The 8242-nt window shown below is 44.5% G+C and overlaps 1 long non-coding RNA gene across 1 annotated transcript; it reads left to right on the top strand.

Annotated features, from left to right (window-relative positions):
* The first annotated feature begins 5464 nt into the window (after positions 1-5464).
* On the top strand, positions 5465-6467 carry LOC141096633 (uncharacterized). The gene is made up of 2 exons (XR_012233737.1): positions 5465-5645; positions 5808-6467. It is a non-coding gene; the product is annotated as an uncharacterized lncRNA (long non-coding RNA).
* Positions 6468-8242: the final 1775 nt, after the last annotated feature.

The following is an 8242-nucleotide window of genomic DNA, read 5'->3' as shown; positions in this document are numbered from 1 at the left end:
TGAGGAAAACCAAGCCAGGGGGACTGAGGAGAGAGAACGTCAGGGGGGTGGTCCTGACAGGAAAGTACCGCAGAATAGAGGAGGCGACGAGGTAAAGCATACCATACTGAAAGAGACTACTGTTCAGTGAGAGTACTGTTGGTTACAGGCCTAAGGCGGCCACAGTGACGGACCTGACAGGAGTGTTAGGCTACTTTCACACATCAGGTTTTCGGCGTCAGGCGCGATCCGGCGTCGTGCCGGAACGCCGGATCCGGCAAATGTTTAGTAAAACCGGATGTGACGGATCCGGTTTTCTGCCGGATCCGTCTTTTTCTTGACAGACAAAACCGGATCCGTCTCATCCGGTTCATCCGTTTTTCTATCCGTTTTTCGACGGATTACGCCGGATCCGGTTTTTAAAATTGACCCTTGTGGCCTTCCGAACGGGATTGGCTACTGGAAAACTAGATATAGCATGTTCCTACAGCCCTTCTTTGACAGGTTGTAGAGAAGAAAGTGCAGGTTGGAGAGAAGAGCAAGTTACTGGCGAAGATGGATGTTGTCATTGGAAATATTACCACTAGAAGTTCTGTAACGGTTTCAGGGACAATTTTCCACTATACTTTATGTCACCTCAAGGCAGAGTACACTGGGATGACAGAGTGTGAGAGATTTTTGCCCTAAACTTGTGTACCTTCTGGACCAACAGTATATACCTTTGCCAACCAAAGTTGGCTATCTTGTCATGGTCTTACTATTTTTACCTTTAGGCCACAGGTGTGTACCTGGTTGTGTTTTATGCAAAGTATTTCACCTTTTAACAAAAGTTGTGTACATTGGTAGGAAATCACCAACAATAAACACAACTTTTTAAGTGAAATACTTTGCTTCAAACACAACCAGGAACACAACTGTGGCAAAAAGCTAAAATTTACCCACAGTTATACCTGGTTTTGAATACCTTTTTACCTTTGAAATACCCTGTATTTAACCTTTTTTTAAAACATAGTTCGCCGCAGAAAGAAATGACAGACAACCATTGTGAAACGATAATTTAACTTTTATTTAAATTTTTTTTTTTTTTGTAAAATGTTTTTAAAGTGCAAAAAAACTTTTTTAGAAAGGTTTTAAACCCAATGGGCATTTTTATTACAAAAAACACACATTACAATTCTGTGTACTGTGGGGTGGAAATACTGCTGGAGGGGCTGCGGGACACTTCGACACTGGGTGTGTGGAGAGAGGACTGGGATCTTGGTGGGGAAGGAACAGTTAGAGGTGAAGGTGTGGAAAAAACTACAGAATGGGTGGACATGTGGGAAGCAGAAGAGGTGGTGGGTGGTGGAGTGGAGGGTTGGGCAGGGACTGTAGGAGCAGATGATGTTGATGGAAAGTTGTATGGGGAAGGAGTTTGGTACGGGGAAGGAGTTTGGTACGGGGAAGGAGTTTGGTACGGGGCAGGTTGCTGGAAGTGGGGAGATGACTGGTACTGGGGAGGTTGCTGGTACTGGGGAGGTTGCTGGTACTGGGCAGGTTGCTGGTATGTAGTAGGAGGGGGAGGATGAAAAGTGGCTGGAGGGGGTGCAGATGTAATAGGAGGGGGAGGATGGAAAGTGGCTGGAGGGGGTGCAGGTGGAGGAACTACAGTGGTGGGAGGTGGAGGTTGGGAGGTAACCTGCTGTAGAGCACCGTGGCACGAATGCATTACATGCATCTGCTGGGCAGGAGAGAGCGTTTCCATGCGCTCCACAACAGACCTGAAAAAGGTGTGGTTTGGCGAAGATCTTGCTTCTGAATGCATGGTTTGCAGAAGTGTCTTCACCTCCAGAATGCTGGAGTTGATCTGCTGAAAGCCTGCGGAGATTTGCTCTGACAAGACTTTGAGACAGTTCTGGAAAGATGCATTCAGATGCAATAACTCTTGCGCATAACTCTTTTCCTGACCCCTCTGCCGCTGTCGCCCAGTACCCGCAGGTGTACTAGAGGCGGCAGGGGCAGAAGGGTGGGGTAAAGGGAAAGCGATCTCCTCACCAGCAGCTTCATGTAATGTAGGCGGCCACGATGCTCCTGTGCTGGTGGATGGGACAGATGGGTCGAATGTGTGGGAAGGCAGGGAAGGTGCAGATGTACCGGGGCGGTCGAAGTGTCCCTCGGTGCCGGTCTCCTCAGGGATCGCCTCAGAAGGGTCCAATCGTGCAGGCTCCCGAGTGCTGCTCACCGTGCTGTGGAATAAAGAGAAAAAAAAACAATTAAAATACTGACATGGTATGGCCCTGGCTGAAAAAAAAAAGTTACATCTAACATTTTTTTCACATGTGGTGTGTAATATTTACCTTCTGGTGAGCATTGTTTCCCAGAGGAACGACAGGGCTTGTGCGTACTTGTACTTGCTCCTGCGTCCTCCAGATCCACTCGGGGCCCGCATCTCTTTATTGAACTCCTTCTTGAAACGATCCCTCACAGACCGCCACCGATTCACAATTCTGTTCCCTGAAACGAGAAAGGAGTGGTTAGTATACAACATCAGTGTTTCACAAACTCCAGTCCTCATGGTCCCCAGGGGTCATGTTTTCAGGATTTCAATAGTAAATAGAAATCCTGAACACATGATCCGTGGGGACCACGAGGACTGGAGTTCGGGAAACACTGGTTTACATCAAGCAACCGTTACTGTATATACTTACGCTCTTTAATCTGGTCCCGAGCTTCGAGGTCCTCCCAGCGGCCCACAAGGAGAGAACAGATTTCCTCCCAGAGTCGTCGGGTAATGATCAGGTCAGCGTGGCGGCGGTCAGCCATATTCCAGAGCGGCTCCCTTTCTCTGACGAGATCGATGAGGCGGTCCACATCAATCCCTCCATCCTCACCGTCAGAGTCGGGAGCACGCTGTGAAGGCTGTTAAAGAAAAAGACAAAAATAACATAATTAGCCTCCACAAAAGAAATGAAATAAAAAGTGCAAAAAAACAAAGCAAAAATATTTATACTTACACGCTGGTGACCGCCGCGTTGCTGTCGCCGACGACCCTGGGAGGCACTGCGAGGACCTCTTGGCCGAGCACCAGATTGGGAAGACTAGAGAAGAAAACAAAAAATGTTATGAGTTTGGATGTAGGCATTTGTTTGCTGTGTGTGGTCTGCAGAACATTGTTTTCTATGTGTTGTGTGTAGTGTGATGTTGTGTTTCTGCGTTTGATGCAAAAAACTTACGAATTGTGAGCCCACTCCAAGCGTCTGTCCACCCCTTCCTTCTTCTTCTGGGAGCTCCTCTTCATCTTGTGATTCCTGTTTTGAAATAAAAGGCAATGAATAGACATATATTACAGAGATGATGGATTTTGGAAATAAAAACTTACCGTCAAACGCTGACGATGCGAGGGAGGGCTCCCAGAAGAAGATGTGCTGTCCTGTTGATGGCCAGACTCCATGGCTGTGGGTATTGCTGCTGCCAGTGATGCCATTTCTGCTGCTGCTGCATCTCTTTGGCGGCTGTTGAATAAAGAGAAACAAAGGGCCAATGAATATCTTGATATTCCATGGCCCTAGTTTGGAGGAATGGGGGATTTGATAATTACCGTCTCTCATCTGCTTCTGGACTCCCCTCCCGTTCAGCATGCTGCTCCATTTGGGGTGGTGCTGATGGTGCTGCTGCTGCATCTCTTTGGCGGCTGTTGAATAAAGAGAAACAAAGGGCCAATGAATATCTTGATATTCCATGGCCCTAGTTTGGAGGAATGGGGGATTTGATAATTACTGTCTCTCATCTGCTGCTGGCCTCCCCTCCTCAGCATGTTCTATTTGCTGCTCCATTTGGGGTGGTGGTGGTGCTGATGGTGCTGCAGTGGTCTCCTGCCTTCTCCTGCTTCGCTTGGTTGCTTTCTTGGGTGGCATGTTGGGTGTGGCTGTGGGTCCCACTGTCTTGCTTTTATATATGTCTTGTGGGCAGAGCTACTGAGCATGCTCAGACTAAAAAACCGGATCCGGCCGCCGGATCCGGCTTTTGCCGGATCCGGCGCATTGCAGCGCTCATAGGCTTTCATTGTGTAAAAAAGCCGGACGCGCCGGATCCGGCGTGTCCGGCTTTTTCGCCGGAGACAAAAAACTTTACAGTAGACGTTTTTTCCAGACGCCGGATCGCGACACATTGCGACACATTGCCGGATCCGGCGAAAACCGGATGAAACGCATGGCCATCCGGCGCGATCCGGCGCAAATGCAAGTCAATGGGGGTGAAACCGGATCCGGCATTGCATTTCACCGGATCCGGTTTCTGTCAAAAGCGCCGGATCGCGCCTGACGGCGAAAACCTGATGTGTGAAAGAGGCCTTAACGAGTGAAGAGAGGACGGTGCATACATACACGTCCCCAGTTTGAAGTACGGTGTATGGAAAACGGCTCTGGAAACGGAGGGCCGACAAGTGAAGCGAAGTAAAGTGAATTGCTTTGAAGTGCTGTGTTTGCTGCGGAGGCTGTCAAGTGGACGGCCAAAGAATAAAGCTTGGACCTGTTGTACCCGACATCTGCCTCCATTGTCTCTGTTACATCTCTGTGCGGTATAAAGAGGGACCACCCCCCCCCAGCTCACGCCAGTGGCCTCTACACTCACATGGGAGTACACAGAACCACCTGCAAAGCCTGACGTGGAGGATCACAAATTTTAGCAGACAGAGAAATACGTGCTGATAAATTTCAGGATATATCCGTACAAGAGCTAATGCTTGTCTTTCTATCACAAAGCTTTAAATAATTCCCCTTCGCACATGTCGGGGAGGCTACCGGAAAACAAGGAGACCTCCTGAGCTTGGTAAATTCCATGAGTATCAATGAAATCTCATAAAAAGCATTACACTGGAATCCAAGTAATCATTCAATGGCAGCTAAAAGTCTGCTGAAGGGGCATAGAATGGATAATGTAGTTGAAAAAAGAAGAATGTGCTCATAAACAAAAATTACGCAGAGCACTTCACGCACTGCCATCAGCAAGCTCACAGACATCATTTTCTAATAGTAGGCAATTGTGATCTAAATACTTGCATTCTAGTTTTTGCAGCTACCACTATGGGGTCTTTCAGCGCTTACTGCATTCAGTTCCCATTCAGTTGAATGATAAACCAGTGTGCAGGACGTTCCTAAGCTCCCTCTAATGGTGGCTAAAATAATGTTGTATAGAGGTTGTTAGAAATGAGCATATTGATTCACGGAGGATCGAGTTAGAGTTGAATTTCCTGAAATTCACTGTTCCACGTGAGATAAAAAACTTGCCCAGCATCATTTCGCACACATATAATCATTGTCCCAAAATCATTAGTAAATACATAACACTTCACTAAATATATAATAACTAGCACCCATGATAAAATAAAGAGATTTATGTCAAAATTTTTAATATTAAAAATGTAATTTTATTGAAAAAATACACAAAAAAATCCATAAAATAACTTAACCCTCCGTCAGGCGCAATAGATCTGACAGGCACACAGTAATTAGTTTCACTTCTCTCTCCTTGCCCACTTATCAGAAAACCCCACCCCTCCTAGATATCTCCTGACTCTACAGGCTCTGTGAAACCTGATATCACAGTGACTCAGCAGACCTTCTAGTGAGCAGATATCAACACTTTGGCTTCTCAGGCACATTGCGCCTGATTTCAACACAAATTGAAAGGTTAGTATTTTCTTTTTTTATTCATCACGATTGTGTATTTAGCTTGTTTTATGAAGGATTAATGCTAAGTTAGTGTACATAAGTACTGTTTTCTTAGACAAAAGGAGGGTGGCTTCTAAGGCACATTGCGCCCTAACACATACTCTTTCTCTCTTGCTTCAGATTTTCTGCTGCAATGGCCAGAAAACAGTATGATTCATCTAAACCCCTTCATTTAGAAGAAATGAAGATTTTTTTGTTAGAAGATGATGAGGAAGAACCAGCAGTAACTGAGGATTTAGAGGAATCTAGTGACATTTCATCTGAAGATGAGGTAGCAGAATGTAACACTGATTCTGGAACAGAGCAGGATGGTGATGACACTGATACAGAGGAAACAGACACAGATCTAGCTTATTATTTGGGCAAAGATAAAAATACAAAGGACGTCCCAAGGACGTTCCAGAACAAACACCGACTCTACCACCTTCTAAAAGACGCAGTTGTACTACCTGCTCATTTGTATCTGGTTTCAGAAGGCTTTCTAAATATGACTGCAAAATATGTAAAGAATCAATCTGCCTTTCCCATGCAACTTTCGTCTGCCAGCCTTGCTTTTCTAAGTGTACCTGTGCTGCTTCTACTGCAATTGAAACCACTGAAGATGAGTAGAAAATAATTAAGTAACATCTAAGTGCAATATCCTTTAAGTTTTTTCCATAATTTTATATTTAAGCAATAGTTAAGTAAAGATAACTGGAGCCTATTTGGCGGTACTACCGAAAAGTGGTACTTTTAGTTTTAATAAGTTTATGGTTAATAAATGTTTTTTTTTGCATCTGATTTGGTGTAATCTCTTTTAATACATTCCTATGAAGGTCACTGACTACTTCTATAGTCCTGAAATTGAAATATGTAGCTACTATAGGTGGTTTTCTGACCTGTGCTTGTCAGGCACATTGCGCATGAACTGAGGAGAATCTATATTGCGCCTGACGGAGGGTTAATTCTGGGGTGGCTGAGAGCTGATGTTTGTAGTCTGGGCCACATCCAATATCCATGGCTGCTCCATAACCTATTAATCTTAGCCATCAGCTGTCTTCCTAGCCTTTGCTGGTTATTAATTATAGGTTTTGAGTCTGTCGCTTGGCAACTTGGAGCTCCAACTCCCTCCATAAGGTTTCTATGGCATTAAAGTCTGGAGACTGGCTAGGCCACTCCACGACCTTAATGTGCTTCTTTTTCAGCCACTCCTTTGTTGCCTTGGTTGTATGTTTTGGGTCATTGTCTTGCTGGAAGACCCAGTCATGACCCATTTTAAATGTCCTGGCAGAGGGAAGGAGGTTGTCACTCAAGATTTTATGTTACATGGCTCCATCCATTCTTACATTAATGCGGTGGAGTAGTCCTGTGCCCTTAGCAGAGAAACACCCCAAAGTATAATGTTTCCACCTCCATGCTTGACAGTGGGGACGGTGTTCTTTGGATCATAGGCAGCATTTCTCTTCCTCCAAACATGGCGAGGTGAGTTAATGCCGAAGACCTCAATTTAATTCTCTCCTAACCACAGCACCTTCTCACAATCACTCACAGAATCATCCAGGAGTTCATTGGCAAACTTCAGATGGGCCTGCACATGTGCCTTCTTGAACAGGGTGACCTTGCGGGCATTGCAGGATTTTAAACCATTATGGCGTAATGTGTTACCAATGGTTTTCTTGGTGACTGTGATCCCAGCTGCCTTGAGATCATTAACAAGTTCCCCCGGTGTAGTTTTAGGCTGATCTCTCACTTTCGTCATGATCAAGGATACTACTCCACAAGGTGAGATTTTGTATGGTGCCCCAGATTAAAGTTGATTAACAATCATTTTGTATTTCTTCCATTTTCTTACTATTGCACCAACAGTTGTCTCCTTCTCACCCAGCGTCTTACTTATGGTTTTGTAGCCCATTCCAGCTTTTTGCATGTCTATGATCTTGTCCCTGACATTCTTATAAAGTTCTTTGGTCTTGCCCATGTTGTAGAGGTTGGAGTCTGACTGATTAATTGTTTCTGTGGACAGGAGTCTTTTATAAAGGTGACAATATAAGACAGCTGTCTTTAATGCAGGTATCGAGTTGATTAGGAGCGTCTAATTAGTCTGTAGGAGCCAGAACTCTTAATGGTTGATAGGGGACTAAATACTTATTTCTCACTGCAAATGCATATAAATTTATATAATTTATACAATGTCATTTTCTGGATTTTATTTTTGATATTCTATTTCTCAATGTTAAAATTAACCTACCCTTAAAATTATAGACTGTTCATGTCTTTGTCATTGGGCAAACTTACAAAATCAGCAAGGGATCAAATACTTATTTCCCCCACTGTATATCTGTGCAATACATTGACCCCATCATAGGGCAAGTACAATCTATGGCTGCTCAAAATTCTCCTGACAATACTATGAAATCAGCAGCAGCCAGACAAGGACCAGCAGCAGCATTTATTTGCTCAGCAGAGCAGTTTCATAAAAGAGGTGATTTTCTATATTAAATAGCAACTTTCACTACATTGGAGAGGAAAAAATAAATAGTCATGGACTCATGAACCAACAAACTTCAAATTAATTC

Source organism: Dendrobates tinctorius, unplaced genomic scaffold (assembly GCF_039654945.1).
Source record: "Dendrobates tinctorius isolate UK_male_01 unplaced genomic scaffold, ASM3965494v1 ptg000075l, whole genome shotgun sequence".
NCBI classification, from domain to species: Eukaryota; Metazoa; Chordata; class Amphibia; order Anura; family Dendrobatidae; genus Dendrobates; species Dendrobates tinctorius.
Note: the sequence above shows the minus strand (reverse complement) of the source record. Positions and strands in the feature narration are given on the sequence as shown.